Genomic DNA, 23359 nt, shown 5'->3' on the forward strand with positions numbered 1-23359 from the left:
AAGCCTCCCCTTTTGGGTACGGACTGGACAAGCTGTAATCTGCTCCTCTGTGACGGACAATTTTGGCACCATCGGGCCTCCAGACAGCTGCCACATCTCGGTTTCATTCTGTAAGTGGCTTTGTGTGGGTTAGGATAGAGAGGAGAGAAAGGTTGGTAAAATTACCTATGAATGTAATGCTGAAATGATACTGAACATATAAATCACTTAATGTGAAAAAATTTGGATAGCAGAAATTCTAGTGTTATAAAGTGCAACAGTGCCACTAAATCATAAAAACAAGGGGTTGGGTCACACAATCCCCCAATAAAGTGCTCAGTAAATGGTATACCATGAACGAAAACGGTGTGCAAATAAGCAATAGATTGAAACAAGAGTGATAATAAAAATTTCTTGTAAAAATTATATATACTCTATATGGTGCAGGTGATAAAATAGGGTGCAATAAATAAGGTAAAAAAATTCAGATAAATATTGAGTGTATGTTTTGAAAAATAATAAATGGTGTACAAAACGAATAAATGATTATAGGAAAGGAAGAGGCACTTTCCTAAAGGTGCTATGTGCAGTGTCTGTGATGAACCAACAATATTCCAGTGAATGAAAGAATAGAATATAAAAGGAAGTGATTGCACCTGTGTGGTCCACTAGGTGTCACACCTCCTATACAACCTGTTGGTATATGGTATTGGACAGGCTGGTGAATCCAGGGGTCCCCTCTGCTTTTAGTGAGCAGCTGTATTGGCTGATGTTCCTCAATCAGGCTGTGTGCTCAAACAGAAGGAAACCCCCGTGAAACAGTATACATAGCGATCAAAATAGAAGTAGTATAGGCTGATCGCGATCAGTGTGGTAGCCGGGAAGCTTCCGCGTTCCACGGCTCAGGCTCCGAAACCGGAAGTGACGTTAGACTCCACCCTACGCGTTTCGTCATCGGACGTCTGCTGGAGCGGCCTTCGTGTGGGTTGCCTCTCTGCCAGGCCGGTCTGTGTGTATTGCTGAACTTCTACTATATACAAATTTTTGTTGAACTTCTCGCTCACCCGTTCCTGTTCACTGCCTGCCGCATCCTATAGGTTGACATTGGAACAGGAGATGAGGGAAACTCTTCCAATGAAGGGCGGAAAAAAAAAACTTGACGGGCTCCTATTGCATCAAAATGTTTTTTTTATTGGGCTGTACTGTATGTGTTTTTGCCTGTGTAAGCAACTTTGATAGTTTAGTTCTATGTTATTAGCAAAGGCGCTACAGAATTTGTCAGCGATATAAGGACAGGAAATGTCCCATATGCAATTTAGCCATAATAATTCCCGTAATAATGAGCTAGGACGGAACCTATAAATAGAGGAAATGTCCTGTATGCAACTTGGCTGTAATAATGAACCTGGGTTGGAACCTTGTTACTTAGCAGGATAATGGCGGTTGTATAGTAATTACAGATAAAGATTATGTTGATGTGCTTATTAAACCTAGAGACTAAATGGTTGGTTTTGTCAATAAAGCTTGCTCTTCATCCCATTGCTTCCATGGCTCTGCAGATTTCTTCAGAAAACCATGCCTTCACATCTCTGCTCTCTTGCCCTTTTGGTTGTCATCAAACATCTGCCAGTTTCACTTCCCTCTCTGCAAGAAGGAAGTTGGACACTTAAATCGAAACTGGTGGCTGACAACGGTCACAGAGTGAAGGCCTGGTCTTCGGCGCTGCTCCGTAACACTACAAGACCGCAGCATGCATCAGACACGCATCCTTTTTTTTTTTTTTTTTTGATGCCCTGCAAGTGAGAGTTTTTAAAGAAACCTTGTTTCTCGGCTGTGACTTTCCACACTTCCCTTCCAAAATTACCACCAGAAAGTCTTTGGGCTTTCTTTTTGGATCTAGGGTAACCACTTTGTTGTATTCTCTGGTTTAAGTATTGATTGTAAGGTGGTTTGTGGCCTGAGGGATCCTTGGTAGCTCCTGTAAGACCCAAAAGTGGTGATTGTTCCGTAATGGAGCATTGAAGAAAAATGTAGAGGTAGATGCCACCACAGTGGTTCAAAATCTTTGACGTATGCCTACACAGCACCAACTCCCTTTTAACCGTCACATAGGATTATGGGAGAAGATGAGATAGTAGCCATGGTGGTTCCCTTGGCAGTAGCCATGGTGGTTCTCTTGGCAGTAGCCATGGTGGTTCCCTTGGCAGAACAGTTACTACACAGCACCAACTCCCTTTTAACCGTCACATAGGATTATGGGAGAAGATGAGATAGTAGCCATGGTGGTTCCCTTGGCAGTAGCCATGGTGGTTCCCTTGGCAGAACAGTTACTACACAGCACCAACTCCCTGTTAACCGTCACATAGGATTATGGGAGAAGATGAGCTAGTAGCCATGGTGGTTCCCTTGGCAGTAGCCATGGTGGTTCCCTTGGCAGAACAGTTACTACACAGCACCGACTCCCTGTTAACCGTCACATAGGATTATGGGAGAAGATGAGGTAGTAGCCATGGTGGTTCCCTTGGCAGTAGCCATGGTGGTTCCCTTGGCAGAACAGTTACTTCACAGCACCGACTCCCTGTTAACCGTCACATAGGATTATGGGAAAGGATGAGGTAGTAGCCATGGTGGTTCCCTTGGCAGAACAGTTGTGACGCTGCTTTTATATAGCGGGCCAAGTAGAACATTTCCATCACACGTGTTCCTGGAAATGGCTTGAAGCAAGTAGGTGCTGTAGAAACTACTGGTCAGCAACTGGTGTCAACACAAGTGACTGCATATATTCCCAGCAAACCATGGATCTCCAAAATGACATAGGATTATGGGAGAAGATGAGATAGTAGTCATGGTGGTTCCCTTGGCAGTAGCCATGGTGGTTCCCTTAGCAGAACAGTTACTACACAGCACCAACTCCCTGTTAACCGTCACATAGGATTATGGGAAAGGACGAGGTAGTAGCCATGGTGGTTCCCTTGGCAGAACAGTTGTGACGCTGCTTTTATATAGCGGGCCAAGTAGAACATTTCCATCACACGTGTTCCTGGAAATGGCTTGAAGCAAGTAGGTGCTGTAGAAACTACTGGTCAGTAACTGGTGTCAACACAAGTGACAGCATATATTCCCAGCAAACCATGGATCTCCAAAATGACCTGATTGGAATGTTTTGGAGTCACGCAACCTCACATGCCTGATGAAGGGTGGTCCTAAATTGTGTCAGTTTAGTGCTTTGATGTGATTACTTTGATACATTTTTGGATGCGGTTTTGTAGATCCATTGTGTGTTGGTCGATTTTTATATACTTTTTCGTGTAGTGGGGGTTTGTTTTGGTCAATGATAGTTCCAAAACTTGATGGTAGCTATAGAGAACATGTTGACAGTAACAAGATTATGGGAAAGAATGTCGAAGCGGTAGCCATAATGTATCCTTTTGCAGGATATATCTTTGGCCACATGCTTTTTTAGTTAGAGAATTATGGGAAACATTTAGGGGTTGCTACCACGATAGCTTGGCAGCTTCATCCTTCTAAATGATGGCTGGCTTATGTAAGACTTTGTCCTCCTACCTTTTTTTTTATTTGGGGATTTACAGGCCTTTCCTTAGCTAGAAATGTTTAGAACTGATGATAAAGTGAACCTGTCGTGAATTTGAATTAATCCAACCTCGTTGGTCAGTGCTGAATCTTGGGCCCGCCATACATGAGTCGAAATTCAGCTGAATTAGCAGGGACTGACTGAATTTCCGTCCATGTATGGCACCTGTATCAAACACAAGGCCCGGGGGCTGAATCCGGTCCTCCGGGCAATTTTATGTGGCCCTTGCAGCCAGGGCTTTTTTTTTTTGTCAGAACGGGCAGGACTCCATTCTGCCACCTCTGGCTCTCGCCCTTTTCTTCCCGCTCACCACTATCACTTGTAAACACAGAAGCCATCTGTGTTTACAAGGACAGATTTACTCTAGGTGGCTCACAGCTCTCACATACTGTATGCCTGCCCTGCATGCACTCAAAGGAGGGACAGATGACGACCAATGATCTCCATGCAAGTACTCCTTAACTCCTTAACTCTGCACTCTGTAAGCATAACACTCCTTAACTCTGCACTCTGTACGTGGCGCACTCCTTAACTCTGTACTCTGTACTCTGCACTCTGTACACATAACATTTCTTAACTCTGCACTCTACACAATACACTCCTTAACTCTGCACTCTACACAATACACTCCTTAACTCTGCACTCTGTACACAGTACACTTTTTAACTCTGCACTCTGTACACAGTACACTTTTTAACTCTGCACTCTGTACAAAGTACACTTTTTAACTCTGCACTCTGTATGTAGTACACTTCTTAACTTTGCACTCTGTACGTAGCGCACTCCTGAACCCTACATACATAGTTTTACAGATACAACCGGCACTTTGAGGTCAACTATAATGCTGATGCGGCCCTCGATAAAATTGAGTTTGACAACCCTGATGTATGGACTGGCTAGTTGTACAGAAGTCAATCTACCGATTTACTTTTGTACCACCAGCCTGTTGGAAAATTTCCATCTGATAAGTGCCGTCGGCTATAGCCATGAGTCCTACAGCTAAGGCTTTGTACTCTTAACAATCTTCCCACTGTCAGAATACAAAGACCCAACGGGAAGATTCCCTCATACACCTTGAATATTTGGATGGAGCAATTTAGTCCGTATTTTCGTTCAACCTACTGGTTGAAAATGACTCATGAATGGTTTGCTTTAGTATTATTACATTACTGGCTGTTCTTTTCTTTATGCCTGCAGTTCAGAATGTCCCGAACCTGGCCACACGCACTGCAAAACATTGCCATGGAGTTCCTTAACCCCTGGGAGTTTTGGCAAACCGTTTATACCATCCCACTATCCAGTGGGATGCTTCATCAGTCAATAGTTGGATGGCCTGTTTGGTAGTGGCATGGGGGTGCCAAATTAAAGAAAGTTGAGAGCCTTGGTTGGTAGTGGTATATGTATGACCAGATGGGGGCCTGCAAATCTCTGCCAAGACTATGACTCTCAATTACAAACTAAATAGCCGTGCGCCCTCAGTTACGAGTCAGTTTATATATTTCATTGGTTTTATCAGCTGTTGGCCTATGTTTGAGGTGGCCCTGTAATCTGTGCAGGGTTGTAAAGGGAGCCGCCTGCATTTCCTGGACAGTAAATGGCACATTTTATACATGGGAACAGTGTAGTTCTAATCATGTCCTGAAGGTATGCAGAAATCATCCATGTGATTGGTGTCTCACTGCTTATCTCATCTGTTTCCAGTTCCCCCCTCTGTCTCTCTTTATCTTATCGACTGCTCTGACACCAGATAGTGTGAATTTAGTTGATAATTCAGTGCCTAGGAAAATGGCATCTAGATTCTGAACTGCAACTCCCATCATGGCCTGCAGCTTTGTAGTTTGCACGCTGTCAAATTCTTTACCCTTTTTATCTTCTGTCCTTTACCCCTTCTGTCTTCTTTCCTGTACTCCTTCATTTTCCTTTCCTTTGTTCTTTTGTATTTCCCTTATTTTCTCTTTTAGTTTACATTTTCTCTATTTTCCTCTGTTTTGTTCTATTTTACTTCTATGCTCTTTTCCTTTTTCCTTTAATTCCTTTGTTCCTTTACTCTTCTTCCTCTGTTCCATTCCTCTTCTGTCATTTTCTCATTCATTAGTTTCTTCTGTTTTTTGTTTTGCTCTGTTCCTCTCCCCTCACCTTCATCTCCTGTTCCTTCTTCTTTCTTTGTCTGTTTCTTATTTTTCTCTTCTTTTTGTTTTTTTTTCCTTTCCTTGTTCCATTACTTTCATTTTCTTTCTTTTGCTTTCCTTTCCTCTTTTCCTTTTTCTATCTTTACTGTTTCTTTTTTTTTCAGTTTCTTTCGTCTGTTAAGCTTTCTTTTTTTTACCCCCCCCCTTTTTTTTTTTCTTCTTTTCTTCATTTTCATTTTGCATCCACTGTTCCTTTTTCCTTTTAATATTTTTGGTTTTCTTTTCCTGTCCTTTTCCTGTCCTCCCCTCTCTGATCATTTCCTCCCCTCTCCTCTGGTAATTTCCTCTGTTTGTTTGTCCCCCCCCTCTCCTCTGGTCATTTTTTCTGTTCGTTTCCTCCCCTCTCGTCTGGTCATGTCCTCTGTTCCTTTCCTCCGCTCTCCTCTGGTCATTTCCTCTGGTCATTTCCTCCCCTGTCCTCTGGTCATTTCCTCTGTTCCTTTCCTCCCCTCTCCTCTGGTCATTTCCTCTGTTCCTTTCCTCCCCTTTCCTCTGTTCCTTTTCTCCCCTCTCCTTCGTTCCTCCCCTCTCCTCTGACCATGTCCTCCCCTCTCCTCTGGCCATGTCCTCCCCTCTCCTCTGGCCATGTCCTCCCCTCTCCTCTGGCCATGTCCTCCCCTCTCCTCTGGCCATGTCCTCCCCTCTCCTCTGGCCATGTCCTCCCCTCTCCTCTGGCCATGTCCTCCCCTCTCCTCTGGCCATGTCCTCCCCTCTCCTCTGGCCATGTCCTCCCCTCTCCTCTGGCCATGTCCTCCCCTCTCCTCTGGCCATGTCCTCCCCTCTCCTCTGGCCATGTCCTCCCCTCTCCTCTGGCCATGTCCTCCCCTCTCTTCTGGTCATGTCCTCCCCTCTCTTCTGGCCATGTCCTCCCCTCTCCTCTGGCCATGTCCTCCCCTCTCCTCTGGCCATGTCCTCCCCTCTCCTCTGGCCATGTCCTCCCCTCTCCTCTGGCCATGTCCTCCCCTCTCCTCTGGCCATGTCCTCCCCTCTCTTCTGGCCATGTCCTCCCCTCTCTTCTGGCCATGTCCTCCCCTCTCTTCTGGCCATGTCCTCCCCTCTCTTCTGGCCATGTCCTCCCCTCTCTTCTGGCCATGTCCTCCCCTCTCTTCTGGCCATGTCCTCCCCTCTCTTCTGGCCATGTCCTCCCCTCTCCTCTGGCCATGTCCTCCCCTCTCCTCTGGTCATGTCCTCCCCTCTCTTCTGGTAATTTCCTCTGTTTCTTTCTTCCCTTCTCCTCTGGTCTTTCTTTCTGTTCCTTTCCTACTCTCTCCTCTGGTCATTTATTTCCTCTGTTCCTTTCCCTACCATCTCCCCTGGTCATTTCCTCTGTTCCTTTCCTCCTCCCTCCTCTGTTCCTTTCTTCTGTTCCTTTTCTCCCCCTCTTCTCTGCTCCTTTTCTCCCCCTCTTTTTCTGCTCCTTTTCTCCCCCTCTTTTTCTGCTCCTTTTCTCCCCCTCTTTTTCTGCTCCTTTTCTCCCCCTCTTTTTCTGCTCCTTTTTTCCTCTCCCCCTTTATTTGTTTTCTTTCTGTTCCCTTTCCCTCTCTCTGTGCCTTTTTTTCTTTCCTCTGTTCCATTCCCTTATCTCGTCTTTTCACAATTGCTTTTTCTACCCTTGGTACCTTTTTACTTTTCCTTGATACCTTTTTTTTTCCTTTCCCTTTCCCGTATTCCTTTTCCTTTCCTTTTTTCCCCTTTTCCTTCTGTTCTCTGCTCCTTTTTCATCCTTTCTTCTGAACCTTTCCACGATCCTGTTTTTTTTTTTTTTTTTCCTTTTTCCCTTTCCATTGCTTTTAAATTCTTACTTTGCTTCCTTTTTTTCTTTCATTTCCTTAAAGTCCTATTTTTCACAAAAAAAAAAAAAAAAAAAGCCAACTCAAATTCAGATGGGCATCATACTGAATAAAAAAAGTTCCAAGGGGTCAAAGTGATTCAGCTCTAAAAAGCAGAACATATCTTTCTTGCGTCCCGAAGGGATGAACAGGGCTTAGAACCTGCTCAGGTTCTCAAAGGGATGGACTGCGCACATTTAATAACCTTGATGAAAGGGCAGCGTTTTCCAGGTGCCATTACTTGAAAAGCAAGCTGTGATCCTCACACGGTTATTGAAAAGGAAAAAAAAAAAAAAAAAAATTGGAAACGAGAACAGCTCAGGAGCCATTAGAGGTGCGGAAATCAAATCTAGCTGAGAAGACAGTTTTTATATCCGCATCCGAGACTTGTTTAACCTGATCCTCCAAGCTGCACGGTATCACTTTCCACCTGTGTGACACAGCCAGCGCTCCCGACATCAGCAGCTGATAACACAGCTGAACCACTGTACAATGCCAGGCAAACTGATGAGGGCTGATAATAAGCAGTAGCTAACTTAACCAGCACGTCCATTTTATTCTAAGAAACGTGTGTAGCTATTATTTTGTTCTGATTTGTCTAGCGCTGGTCCTTTAACAGGGGCTTACAAAGTACAGTGAACTCATTTACATAAGTACCCGCCCACAATCACATTAGTACTTGCCCCCGAGGAAGCTTGTGGTTTCAAGTGGAATTCCAGCCATAGCTTTTTTATTACAATTTTCAGTAGAGTGGTGGGGGTTAGAACCTCGAAGAAGGTTTTATACCTGTCTGGGTCCCCAAGAGACAAAACCAGAAGTGAAGTGAACAGGAAAAGTAGGGAATTCTTTCAAATATGAGGGGAAATCTCCCCATGGATGGTAGTTGCTGGAACAGAACGAGAAGACTCTCCTTTGCTTTTTCATTTCGAGATGGAATATGGAATTTTCGGTCTTTGTTCCAGAGGGATATTTTTCATTATTTTCGATCCTGGAGACACAACAGGAAGTGTAACAGAATCCACCTGGAACAGGTGTCCCCATTGGAAGATTTGTCCTTTTCTCCTGTTCTGATGACATTTTGGATTTTGGCACAGTTCCATATGGCACGTTTCCACTGCAAGTACCGGCTCGGCTCTACTCGGCCCTGCTTGGCCCGGTTTGCTTTTCCACTGCTGGTACGGTGTTGGAACGGTTCGGTACGGTACGGTATGGTTTGCTTTTCCACTAAAGTAGTAAGTGGGTGGGATAACAACGGGGTGGGTGGGATTCTCTGACCAATCAGTGGCTAGTAGTGACTGCATGCAAAGGATTGTGGGCTATGGTACCGGGTATGGTACCTCTTGGAACCACAATCGAGGTGGTACTGTTTTTGAGAGCCGTACCGTTCGGTTCCATGCAGTGGAAAAGCGCCACCGAACCGTTCCTACACCGTACCATGCGATACCAGCAGTGGAAAAGCACAAAAGCGAGCCGAACCGTTGGGTTCCATGCAGTGGAAAAGCGCCGCCGTACCGTACCGTACCGAACCGTTCCTACACCATACCATGCGGTACCAGCAGTGGAAAAGCACAAAAGCGAGCCGAACCGTTCGGTTCCATGCAGTGGAAAAGCGCCATTAGAGAGGAAGAAACTGGGTCCATCTCTAGTGGGGACACAGGCAGCAAAAAAAAAAGAAGGTAAAATCCCAAAGTATTTGGGATTTAGTATAGCGCTTGCTGAAAATAAACTCAGGAATGGACAACTGCTTGTCAATGTCCTAGGTTAAACCTCTGAAGACGTCATACGCACTGACGAAACGCGCGTAAGGTGGAACGCACGCTGCACGTCACAGGAGCCTGGGTGGAACGCAAGCTGGTAGTTACCGCTCTCCACTCACAGGCACCATTTTGGCTGATGTTTCCCCCGATTTTTTTTTTTTTTATGATTTTATATACTGTGAACCCGCAATACTTCATTAAAGAATACTTTAACGGTACTGCACTATTTGGAGCTTTTTTACTTTATGCCCTGATCGGACCTTGAGGATCCAGGCCATCCAGGAGAGGGATTCTGGGTCGTATGGGACCACAAAGCCCAGCAGTTACCTACTCGGCCTAGGTGGCCATAAGGCTCATTAGGTCTTAATACCGTATGGCAGGGGTCTTCAAACTACGGCCCTCCAGTTGTTCAGGAACTACAATTCCCATCATGCCTAGTCATGCCTGTGAATGTCAGAGTTTTACAATGCCTCATGGGATGTGTAGTTCCGCAACAGCTGGAGGGCCGTAATTTGAGGATCCCTGCCGTATGGTATCTAAGACCCACTACTTCTGGTGAGTTCATACCCCTATTATTCCTCACGGTTGACACCACAAGTACCAGCATTTGGACTATTGGAGGACCCAGCACAGAGCACCTGCACTTTTTCCTTTATTTGGCAGTCAAGTTTTATCTGTATATTCACCCAAGTCTCATATATGAACTTTTTACTTGGACTACAATTTTGGCACTAATTTGCACTTTGCACTTGGTTTTATTGTGATTTATATCTATATTTATTTATATATTGTGATATATCATTCTCACAAATTTATTTATCAATTTCCCTATAATTTATTTATTCAGAATCGCTTAGCATTTCACATAATTGTCTACCATTTTTTAACCTAGGACATTGACAAGCAGTTGTCCATTCCTGGGTTTATTTTCAGCAAGCGCTATACTAAACCCCAAATACTTTGGGATTTTACCTTCTTTCTACCTCATATCCTATAGCAGCTGCTATCATCTATTCCCCTCCCTCATGCATATTTATATATTTACTCAACCCCCCCAATAGGACATCCATAGGCGCGAGGGATATACACACCAACTTTGGAGTATATTTCTTTTTCTAGCAAAAAAAAAAAAAAACCTTATGGGTTCCAAATCCTCACCCTACCATTCAAAATCAATAAAAAAAAAAAATGTGGCTTTAGAAATGCTTAAATCTCTGGTTGATATTTTCCATATTTTTCTCAATAGTTTCAGTGCTCTGTTGAGCAATTTAAAACAATTCTGGTGTAATTTTTGCCTAAAAACAGGATTCCCGGACATAAAACTGTTCCTCTGAAACATCCTCCTTTATATTGGTTGCGTGTTCCTGTCCCTATTTTTATCTTGTCACTTCATCGTACGCTGTTTTGTCTGTGCTGGGCTCAGTTTCATTGTGGTAAATGTGCCCTGTGTCAGTACTGAGCCGGTATTTGCATACCATCTTCCTGCACTCCACGGTGGTTGCAGCCTCATGCTGCTTTGTCAGCGCACAGGTGATGTGCGTCCAAAGTATGGTGAATAATTCTCTTCCCTTACCCACCCTCCAACACCCTCCTGCACATGTGATCTGGTCTAGAGATGTTTGTGTGCTAAGAATAATTTATGTGGAGCTGAGGAGCTTGGACCATGGACACCTTGGCTCAAAAGGCAAAAAAACGGGGTAACTTAGTTGCTGTCCACCCCCAGTTGCTCATACTCTCCTTTCCTTTTGCTCCTCCACTATTTGGGCTCTGGGAGCGAAGAGAAGGGAATCTTATGTAAGTACCTGGAAAGGAGATTGGTGCCTCAGGCCAAAGGTATTGGGACTTTATGGGCTAATACATTGTTTGTAGGTTTTATACAATTTATTGAAAAGATTAATAACATACAAACATGATAAGTATATATAGAAGGAGAAAAGTATATACATTGGGTGTATGGGTTATAGACCCATAAGTGGTAGTGAATCAAAGTAAGAAATTTTGTGACATAGAGAGACATACCGCTGTCACCATATCACTATCTGTCCACGCTTCTTGTATAGCGTCAGATCTATAGGGAGAGTATCCTGGTTTTTCCTACGCGTTTCGGCGTGATGCCTTTATCAAGGAGGTTATGTCCACCATATCTGTGGGTATAGTAGGTGATAGGGTTAAGTATATATTATGTTTCACCAATTGAAGCATTTTTTCATATTGGTCACATAATGGGATACATACTGTATTTTCTGGCGTATAAGACTACTTTTGAACCTCAAAAAAATCCCCCAAAAATGGGGGGTCGTCTTATACGCCGAGTATAATATCTCCAAGGTAACCTAAGTATAAGTATTACCGGTAGATGAAAATTAGGGGGGTCGTCTTATACGCCCAGTCGTCTTATACGCTGGAAAATACGGTACTTGTTAATGAGAGTTTCTGCTCCTAAGCCTTGCTTCTGGTCCTTTTATTTCACATAAGAATTAGGTATTTGGACACTGCTACTATAACTCTCATTAACAAGTATGTATCCCATTATGTGACCAATATGAAAAAATGCTTCAATTGGTGAAACATAATATATAGTTAACCCTATCACCTACTATACCCACAGATATGGTGGACATAACCTCCTTGATAACGGCATCACGCCGAAACGCGTAGGAAAAACCAGGATACCCTCCCTATAGATCCGACGCTATACAAGAAGCGTGGACAGATAGACATACCACTGTCACCATATCACTATGTCACAAAATTTCTTACTTTGATTCACTACCACTTATGGGTCTATAACCCATACACCCAATGTATATACTTTTCTCCTTCTATATATACTTATCATGTTTGTATGTTATTAATCTTTTCAATAAATTGTATAAAACCTACAAACAATGTATTCGCCCATAAAGTCCCAATACCTTTGGCCTGAGGCACCAATCTCCTTTCCAAATACTCTCTCGGGATGATGGCTAAACCAAACTAAAAAGTTTTTGGGGAATCGCACACCTACAAAAGCTTATGTAAGTACCAACTTAGAGCTTGAGTACTGTCTTGCCAACCCCATGTGAAAGTGTTGAGTGTCTGAGCGTTTAGTCACCAAGTTAATGCTACAGTATTAAGACATTTGTGTTCTACCAACCTTGTGGCAACAGTTTGGTGAAGGCCCTTTTGTTCCTGTATGACTACTCCGTGCACAAAGGCCAAAGCCAGCCCCATAAAGACATACTGGTGCTGGGGAGGAACTCAAATGGCTTGCTCAGAGCCTTGACGTCAACCCTATTGAACAATGGTGTTGAACTCAAGTGGTCTACACAGATACCTGACCTCAACCTCGTTAATCATCTTTGGCATAAATTGAATTGGTAATGGGCCACATCTTGTCCAGTATCAGTACCTTTTATCTCCTTTGGCTGAAAGGGAACAAAGTTCCCACAGACACACACTAAATTTTGTAGAAAGCCTTCCCAGAAAAATGGAGGCTGTTATCTTCACAATAGAGAGGAAGGGAATCTTCCATAATATTTCCCATGTGTTTGGAATGTGATGTCCAACCCAACAAGCTAATATTGAGTTCATGGTCAGGTGTCCACGTTTAGCTACAAATTCCCACAGACACACACCAAATTTTTTTGGTAGGCCTTCCAAGGAGAATGGAGTCTGTTATCACCACAAAGGAGAGGAAGGGGGTCTTCCATAATCTTGCCCATGGATTTGGAATGTGATTTCCAACCCAACAAGCTTATATTGTGATGGGTCACGTTCACTTTTGGCTACAAAAATGTATGTTTTTGGGTTGCGGAATGGAACATTGTGGTGAGCAGTGTTTCTCAACCTTTTTTTTTTTTTTCAGTTGCGGCACCCTTTAAAATTCTGCACAATCTCGAGGAACCCCATTCTAAAATGTAAAAGTAAAAAAGAAAAAAAACGAAACTAATAGCTTTACATATAGCAGCAATATCCATACATATGGGCCATCCAACGTTAGAAGTGATTTATTCCTCCACTATTGCAAACTGGTACTGACTAGTATTCTAGTGTTTCTTTTCTCCTTTAGTTTCTCTTCTTCTACTTGCTAATGTGACCCCCAGTGCTGATGGAGAGGGGAAGAAGAGGAGTAAACAAGGATTTTATGCAAGCACCTGTCATTCTCCTTATCAACCACTGATGTCATTGGTTGTCAGGATGCCAGTGGCGTAACCCGCATGGTGCCCAGGATTGTAATGCTGCAATGTAAAAACCTGGTTCAATTTGTTGCAATTTTTAGGCATTTTGCCGAGGCACCCCTGAAGAACCCAGGAGGCACACCAGGGTGCCGCGGCACCCTGGTTGAAAAAGGCTGGTGTATAGCACTGTAGAACAATGTGTAGACTAGGGCATAAGCACAGTGAGAATATAAATGCCGTATGATGTGGGTGGAATTGCTTACCCCCAAGTCACCATGGTGCTGGGCAGGAGGAATTGGGAGCAGAGTGTTTTGTACCTGAACATGCTCGTGTTGGTGATTTGGCAACTGTTCACCTGTCCATGGTTTTAGAATAGAATGTCCTAAAAGCTCATATAGATGTGTATACTGTTCAGTGCATTCGAAAAGTATTCATAGCGCTTCACTGTTTCCACGTTTTGGTATATTACAGCCTTATTTCAAAATGGATTAAATTAATTATTTTCTTCAAACAATACCCCATAATGTATAACACAAAAGTACAGCGCTAAGATTTAGGTGAATGTAATTATGAATAAAAAATTCTAGTATTCATAAAGAAATATATAAAAAAATATGGGTAGTGTCCAAATTAATGAATACAGTCCCACAAAAACAGGTGCAAGATAAAGATGGATCCGCATGCAGGATATTCCAAGGAAGAGATTCTTTCCAGTGACACCAAGGAAAAGTGTGAGGAGGGGACACCTCTGTGATCGGGTATAGTAAGCAGCTTACCAAAATTCCGTGGCTGCCCAATTAAATGTCAGCCTCTCCCAGCTAATAACCAAACCAGTATGGTCAGATGTTAAACCCAGGCACTTCAGGATTCCGTGGTTACTTTCCAAATAAGAGGGGCCGCCTCTCCGGATAGGTGGTGAGATCAATGTAGTTAAGGGATGTCAGGCTTAGTACTCCTCAGTTAGCTCCATCAACCATAAATTAATATGTAGAAAAGAAACAGAAGCCCATAGCGTGATCCCGTAAAAAATTATAGGCAATATTTATTAAAAAGTTACTCACACATTACAGATGATAACAGGCATGAAGAACAAGCTGATCATAGGGTGAAAGCGCGGCGTCCCGCAAATTTCCCGAACAGCATACAATGTATCACAAACAGCCGGCTTCTTCCAGGGGGCGTGTGGACGTTGCGTCTGGAGTCGCCAACGTTTCGTCATCAAAAGACGTTGTCTGGGCGTTGTCATACCCCATAATGACAACGTGAAAGTAGTTGGTTTTAAATCTTTGCAATTTTATTTAAAAAAATCATGTATAAGTATTCACAGCCTTTTCTCAATACTTTGTTGAAGCGCCTTTTGGCACCGATTACAACCTCAGGCCTTTTTTATTATGATGCTATAAGCTTGGCACACCTGTTTTTGGGCAGTTTCTTCTTCCTATTCTTCTTTGCAGGCCCTCTGAAGCTCCATCAGGTTGGATGGGGAGCGTCGGTCCACAGCCATTTTCAGATGGTTTCAGGTTCAATTCTGGGCTCTTGCTGGACCACTCAAGGACATTCACAGAGTTGTCCGGTAGCCACTCCTTTGTTATCTTGGCTGTGAGCTTAGTGTTGTAGTCCTGTTGGAAGATGAACCTTCGCCTCCATTTGAGGTCCCCTCCCGCTCGCTGGGATAATGGCCGCTGAGCCGCATCGGCTGTTGTCTTCTGAAAGCCGACCGCTGGCTCCCTGCAGGCATCATCCTGGTGCAACCACTTCTGCAAGCCGACGTACAGGTATGTTGGTTTGTGGGAAGTGGTTAATCTTTGTTTCATCAGACCAGAGCATTTTGTTTCTCATGGTCTTAGAGTCCTTCAGGTGCCTATTGGCAAACTCCAGATGGGTTGTCATGTGCCTTCTACTGAGGAGTGGCTTCTGTCTGGCCACTCTATCATACAGACCTGATTGGTGGAGTGCTGCAGAGATGGTTGTTCTGGAAGTTTCTCCTCTCTCCACAGAGAAATTTTGGAGCTCTGTCAGGGTGACCATCGGGTTCTTGGTCACCTCCCTGACTAAGGCCTTTTTCCCCTGATCGCTCAGTTTGGCCGGACGGCCCGCTCTAGGAAGAGTCTTGGTGGTTCCAGACTTCTTCAATATACAGATGATGGAGGCCACTGTGCTCATTGGGACACTTCAATGCTGCAGAAATGTTTCTGTACCCTTCCCCAGAGCTGTGCCTCCATACAATTCTGTCTGAGGTGTAAAGACTATTCCTTGGACTTCATGGGTTGGTTTGTTCTCTGACATGCACTGGTAACTGTGGGACCTTATATAGATAGGTGTGCGCCTTTCCAAATCATGTCCAATCAACTGAATTTACCACTGGTGGACTCCAATCAAGTTTTATAAACCTCCGAAGGATGATCAGTGGAAACAGGATGAACCTGAGCTCAATTTTGAGTGTCATGGCAAAGGCTGTGAATACTTAGTGCCGGTTCACACTAATTCGATTTGTCAGGTGACTTGGTCAGCCTGGCAAGTCGTGCACCGTCGCGGTCATTGAGTAGTACAGGACCGTTTCGCTCCGACTTAGAAAAAGGGTCCTGTACTATTTCAGGGCGACCTGGAGGCGACTTGCATTGACATTCATTTAAATAAAGTCCGTGCAAGTCGCGCCGAAGTCGCGCTGCACGCGACTTCACAGGTCGCCCCCTAAGTCGGAGCGACCTAGTGTGAACCTGCACTTACTGTATGTACATGTGATTTTTTTTTTTTTTTTTTTTAATACATTTGCACAGATCTCAAGCAAACTTCTTTCACATTTGTCATTACGGGGTATTGTTTGTAGAATTTTAACGAAAGAAATGAATTAAATCAATTTTGGAATAAGGCTGTAACATAACAAAATGTGGAAAAGGTGACTGGCTGTGAATGCTTTTCAGAAGCACTGTATAGGCTGATTTAGGTATTTTTGCTGGTTTCTATGTAAAAAATAAATTGAATGGGTTGGGGGTGGTGGACAGCACTTTCCAATGGTATACAAAGTGGTGCAAACAGCAAGGACTGTCCGAAACAGTACTATATATGAAAAACATCCAAAGAATTTATGATACTATAGCACGATAACCTCTCATGGGGATATATATATATATCTATATATATATATATATATATATATATATATATATATATATACACTGTATATCTCTATATATATATATCTCTATATATATATATATATATATATATATATATATATATATATATATATATATCTATATATATATATATATATCTATATCTATATATCTATCTATATATCTATCTTATTTTTTTTTTTTCTGGTACATTTATATGTGAACCTAAAAAAACTTTTTTTTTTTTTTTTTTTTAGCTCTTTGGTAAAGGTTAGCAAATTAAAAAACAAAAAACAAAAAAAAAAAAACAATAAAACACAACATGCAAATTCTTTAGAGGATTACCTCCATTTGTTGCCCAGCACCAGCTTCTGCCCCTTGACTTGTTAAACAGCTCCGGGTCCCGCAGAAAGCGTGTTGGGTAAGCATGCCGCACCACGGGGCACTCATTCCCATCGATCATCGCCCGAGCTCACAGCAATATTACATAACGGAAAAGAGGAAAAGCTTTCAGTCGGAAAAGAAGAACATTGCTCTGTCAGGCAGCAGAGCCGAGCCCCATCCATTGTTTAATAATTCAATTCACTTAACAGGCTGTATCGGATTTTACTTTTCACTTGATTGGGCAGACAGGATCTGGAAGCCCATGGGTGCAGCCATGAAAGGGAATTCAGGAGGAGTGAGCACGAGGAGGAGCACTGAGAGAGCGCACTGGGGAGAAAGAACAGAGTGGGCTTAACCGCCGCTACAGAAAAGAAAAGCGTAGTTTGTGCTGCTTCTGAGGCCATGTTTTTATGGATTGTCTTGTGGTAGGCCAGAGCCTTTATGTACATAGGCCAGGCCTGGGGAGATCCTGGGAGCCAGACAGTAAAGGCCTAATATTGTTTAGTCTTTGGAGCCACTCCTTAGGACATGTTTCAAACTACCAGGGGGGCAGAAGCCCAGCCAGTGCCTATGAGTGGGGAGGTGAAGCATGGTGGGGTGACAGTAAACACTCGAAGACCAGATGCAATAACAGAACTGTATAGTAGTCAATGTCCGACAAACACAACTACCTGGTGGGGAGACAACCCGACTGGGAGCGCTCACAGGATATTGCAGTTAACAGGGTAGCAGCAGGTCTCCGATGGCTCCAACAGCGTCTGTCACAAGGGATAGAATTGGGCCTGGTCAGTCTGTGGCCAAACGGAGGAGGCTTCCAGGAAGGATGGTGTGTTCCTGCTCTTTCCTACTCGTCAAGAACCTCTCTCTACCGCTATTACTGTCCCTGCCAGATAGGTGACCTTTCCCTACACCAGTGTTTCTCAACTCCGGTCCTCAGGGCCCACTAACAGGCCAGATTTAAAGTATTACCTTTGGAAGATGCAGACTAGAATACTGCAATCACTGAACAGCAAATGCTTTCATCTGTGATATATTTCAGTTTTCTTGCAAACCTGGCCTGTTAGCGTGCCCTGAGGACTGGAGTTGAGAAACACTGCCCTACACTAACCACACAGGTAATGCGCACCAAGCCAGGGCCTTAAATTGGCTTTGCCTTACCCAAGATGGCTTCCAGAGTCACAAGGGGTAGCAGCATCCAATGGAAAAGCTTCCCCAGTGACCAAGGAAACCATAGACAAACTATGTTCCTCTTGACTTCCCCTCCAACTGCAATGCCGCTGCAGTCAGGCACCACCTGCAATGGAGAAAATAGACTGCACCTGCCTACATGTGTGTTTTCCAACAGTACACGTCCTCCTAACCATAGCTGGGTGTGTCAGAGAGATTGGGGTCATTGTTACAAGCAAAGAAAGCCTGTGGGTTACATTTGTTGGTTGTTGATGGCAATGTCCAGGGCATTGCAAAGTTTCTCTGAGCTGTTCTCCCCCAAAATAGTATGTTGAGGCCTTAGAAGGCCTCAAGATTGTGGAATTCTCTACCACAAGAGGTGGTTTCTGCAGGAAATATGGTTGCTTTCAAAAGACTCTTGGACGTACATCTCAAGGATCAGAACATTCAGGGGTATGAGAGATGATTACGGCCACACACACCTACACAGGTTGAATTGGATGGACTAATGTCTTTATAAAACCTCAACCACTATGTAACTATGTAAGAATTGTTCCATTGTAGAGCCTGTCTGATCGAGGCCTGGTGGCTACAAAATATTTGTGTTGGTGAAGTGACGTATATCCAAAGTAGGGCTGAACGATAGTCGATATGATATCGACTATCGTTCTGCGGGCGTGGGTGATATTCATATCGCCGAAGACACGATATTTACCATGAGGCAGGGAGAAGTCGGGACTCGGGGGGGAGGAGGAGGACTCACAGTGCTGGCAGCCGTCCCACACTTTCAGCGGTGATCAGCTGCACAGCTAACCAATCATGCGTGCCTGCACATCTGATTGGTTCCCTGTGCCGCTACTCACGTGATTGGTTCGCTGTGCCGCGCTCACCGCTCCGTCAAGAGAACTAGCTCCAGGGCGGCAGAGGGAACGTATGGAACAGATGTCATGTCGGGCTGTGTTCTTCTACCTCCTACCACAACTGTGAGTCCCGACTCTGCCTAATCCGTCTTCTGCATTCCACCCAGAGAAATATCGCGATATAGATCGTTGAAAACAAAATATCACAATGTTCTTTTTTTCCCAATATCGTGCAGCCCTAATCCAAAGCCAATTTTTTCCTTGCTGCCTGTGATCAATTTGAGGAAATGTTCCTTCACTTCCTGTTCTGAGGCTCAACAGGAAGTGAAAATTAAGTCTACAAATTATAGCGAGCCTCTCTTAGATTTTTGTAATTGGAATATGTTCCCCCATTGGAATATTGCCCCTCTGTTCCTGTTGTGACAACTCAACATTTTTTCAAAATGTTTGAAGGCCACCTAAAGCATTGGAAGAACTCCCCTCTGTATTATGAGTCCCATTATCTTTTATCTGCTCAAGCCGGTGTTATGAAGGAGATGCTCAGCTCTGCTAGAAAAATGCTCTTTTTACTGGCAGCGTCAACGCATGTAAAACATGGGCTTGAGTCATACGAACCATCTGCTTTCCGTTTGGCCAAGATGAGTAACGCCACTGTTTTGTGTGTCAGGCTTACCATTATGTAGCGATTGAATATAAACTGCCTTATAGCCGTATGTTATTGAGACCCTGGATGGAAGCCACCATGTGTAATTGCTAAAGGATATGGGAGCCGGTTTTATCTGTAGCTGATAAGGCAGATTGACATACAGACCATTATTAATCTTATGTCCGTCTGGTTTTGTGGTGATATGTACCATACATCCATCCTTCCCAAACTTTGGTCAGTAGAGTACCACGGCCAAGAACATTTTGCATCGTACGAGGACGTACTGTCATTTACTGTGCCAAAAAGTTAAATTTTTCTTGTTTTAATTTAAAGAGAACCTGTAATAGAGTTTAATATGTAATTCTGAAGCTCTGGTATGCCTTAACCTCATTCCTCACTGCAAGTCTTCCTATTGGCTAGATTGGCCTATTGTCTTCCGTTTGAGGAAAGTGAAGTAGGGGAAGCGGCATAGCAGAGCTATGCTAGGTTTGGGTCCTCCAGGAAAGCTGTAGGACAAACGTATATGCAGATACATTCTACTGTTGGATTGTATTACTTAGCTCTAGCACAGGCTTCAAACAGCAAGGCAACAATAAAATCAGTTACTGGACCGCTAAGATTTCCCCAAGAAACACAGCTGCTGTAAAACCAGAGTCTGCACAGTCTGGCCTTTGTCCTAAACCTCATTCACTGCTACAGTGCCATCTTAATCGCATCATGGGCCCCTTGGCAAAATAGTGCTCTGGGGCCCCTACCAGCCTGCATCAGGTTCCCCTATTAGAGTATCTTCTTACATCTGGTTCCTCTATCACGGTGTCCCCATGCAACAGGTGTCCTCATCACAGTGCCTATATACGTCAGGTGTCCCCATCACAGTCTCCCCTTACATCTGGTGTCCCCATCACAATCTCCCTTACATCTGATGTCCCCATTACAGTGTTTCTTTACATCAGGTGTCCCCATCCATCAGGTGTCCTAATACATCAGGTTCACCTATTAGAGTGTCCCTTTACATCGGTTCCACTATTGCGATGTCGCCATCACAGTGCCCATATCCATCAGGTGTCCCCATCCATCAGATGTCCCATCACAGTGTCCTAATACATCAGGTTCACCTATTGCGATGTCCCCACCACAGTGCCCATATCCATCAGGTGTCCCCATCCATCAGATGTCCCATCACAGTGTCCTAATACATCAGGTTCACCTATTAGAGTGTCCCTTTACATCGGTTCCCCTATTGCGATGTCCCCACCACAGTGCCCATATCTATCAGGTGTCCCCATCCATCAGATGTCCCATCACAGTGTCCTAATACATCAGGTTCACCTATTGTGATGTCCCCACCACAGTGCCAATATCCATCAGGTGTCCCCATCCATCAGATGTCCCATCACAGTGTCCTAATACATCAGGTTCACCTATTACGATGTCCCCATCACAGTGCCCATATCCATCAGGTGTCCCCATCCATCAGATGTCCCATCACAGTGTCCTAATACATCAGGTTCACCTATTGCGATGTCCCCATCACAGTGCCCATATCCATCAGGTGTCCCCATCCATCAGATGTCCCATCACAGTGTCCCTTTACATCAGGTTCCCCTATTGCGATGTCCCCATCAAAGTGCCCACATACATCAGGTATCCCCATCAGTGTCCCCATCAGTCTCTCCTTACATCAGGTGTCCCCAGTGTCTTTTTACGACAAGTGTCCCCATCATAGTGCCCGTATACATCAGGTGTCACCATCACAGTCTCCCCTTACATCAGGTGTCCCCATCACAGTACCGATATACATCGTGTCCCCATGACAGTTTCCCCCTACATAAGGTGTCCCCCATCACGGCTCCATCAGTCTCTCCCCTTAACATCTGGTGTCCCCATCAGTGTCTCTTTACATCAGGTGTCCCCATACATCCCATATATCAGGTTCCCCTATCACAGTGTCTCCTCTTCCTCCTTGTACTCACAGATCACAAATGCTGTCCCTACCTGCAACGAAGGCACCGCCTTGTTCCTCTCCCACGCTGAGACTGAGGTGAGTTCTCAGTCTCAGTGCCGGCTTTCTTCTGTCCTCTGCAGGAGGAAGGAGAAAGCTGAATCCTCTCTCCAGCAGAAGCCAGCAGCTGCTCTATCTGACAGGAGTGATGTTGCAGTTAATCCTGTCAAAGGGAAGCAGCACAAGCAGCCAAATCGCCAGTGCACCCACCCCAACACAGCTCCCCCCCCCTCCCCTCGTCTAGCACTGATCATGGGGTGTCCATGCACCTGGGGCACCTTGGGCCTCTTGGTGGTGCACAGGTGTGCCTGTGCATTAAAACCACACTGCGCTACTGAAAGATTCAGCAGTACTTTTCACAATGCATTTGGAAAGGTCTAGAACTTCCGAAGGCAGCACTTGGAATCAGAAGACACATGGGAATGTGTTTTTAAAGGCCAAGAGTCCTACTTTTTGGAAATCATGAGTAGCAGTGATTGTAAAAATATAGCCAGTGGGTGCCAGTTTTACAATATCCGTCTAGGTGAGTGTTAGCCTCGGTTCACACTGGGGCGGCACGACTCCTTACTACTTCGGGGGCGACTTGTGCATTCCCATGCACCACGACTTTGGAGCGACTTGCATAGACTTCACATAATGGATGTCTATGCAAGTCGCTCCGAGGTCACCCCGAAGTAGTACAGGACGCTTTTTCTAAGTCGGAGCGACTTGTGTCGCTCCTATTAGAACGGGTCCTGTAGCAGTCAATGGACCGCGAGGGACCGCGACTTGTCAGGCTGACAAGTCGCGCTAGTGTGGACCGAGTCTTAAAGTGTACTGTATGTTTGGGCAAAATGAAAACCAACTCAAGGAAAATGTCCATGTATTTGGTCTCCTTTTTCCAGTTATTTTGCCCAGGAATACAGCTTTTGATGAAAATGAATGCAAGGTGAAAATTTAATGTAGGTTTAGGAAGTAAGTTGAGTAGCAAAATGTTCATGTTAGACTGGAACCCAAGCTTTATATTCAGCTCCGGTGCTTGTGATGGGCTACAGGCCCCCAAGAGTTCTGTTCTTACCATTTGTTCTCATGTTGACACTGGTGTGAGTGCGCTAATGGCTCATAGCCCATGTCTAATGACGTGAAACCACATCAGCTTTGAGTTTATTTCACAGCCCCCAGAACACAGGGAGCGTCTTTACTGGCCTCCTTCACGGGAATTAGAGCACATCTCACCATGCTTCCATCTTTCTTCTGAAGGTCCTTTGAGACGCCGAGCACGACTGATTCTATGCTTTCCTTTCTTTTACAGATAATCCCGTGTGGCCGTTCTTTACGTTAAATGATGGTCAGAGATCTCAGGAAGAAGTTGCATGTAAGTACCTTACCGTGGGTGATTTGATCTTGGCTTTGTTTGCTGATGGTTGAAGTAGATTGGGGGGTTTCAGGCGAGGGGGAGTAGTGGAGGGTTCTGGGTGAGAACAGGTGATACAACTTCAGCAGAAGGGTAGTGGTATCTCGGGGAAGACTTCTGTGGGTGGTCCAGGCCCTTTGGCCTCCAAAAAAACAGCCTTGGCCATCTCATTCCGGGGAAAACCTGTGAAAACAGTGTCAACTTTGATGGTCTGTTAAAATGATCGAGCTTGACAGCGAACAGTTTAAAAAGGCCTCTATACTTTATAGTACTAAGTATATCCTT

At 44.4% G+C, this 23359-nt stretch overlaps 1 protein-coding gene across 3 annotated transcripts in view; it reads left to right on the plus strand.

Moving 5' to 3' along the window:
- The window catches only part of MEF2D (myocyte enhancer factor 2D), a 310867-nt gene that overhangs the window by 100758 nt on the left and 186750 nt on the right, over positions 1-23359 (plus strand). For all 3 annotated transcript variants that reach the window (XM_082275253.1, XM_082275255.1, XM_082275254.1), the window contains exon 2: positions 22973-23035. The gene's annotated coding sequence lies outside the window, so the exon portion shown is untranslated. The remainder of the gene's footprint in view (positions 1-22972; positions 23036-23359) is intronic.

The sequence above is a fragment of the Pelophylax lessonae genome (assembly GCF_965119305.1).
Source record: "Pelophylax lessonae genome assembly, chromosome: 13".
NCBI classification, from domain to species: domain Eukaryota; kingdom Metazoa; phylum Chordata; class Amphibia; order Anura; family Ranidae; genus Pelophylax; species Pelophylax lessonae.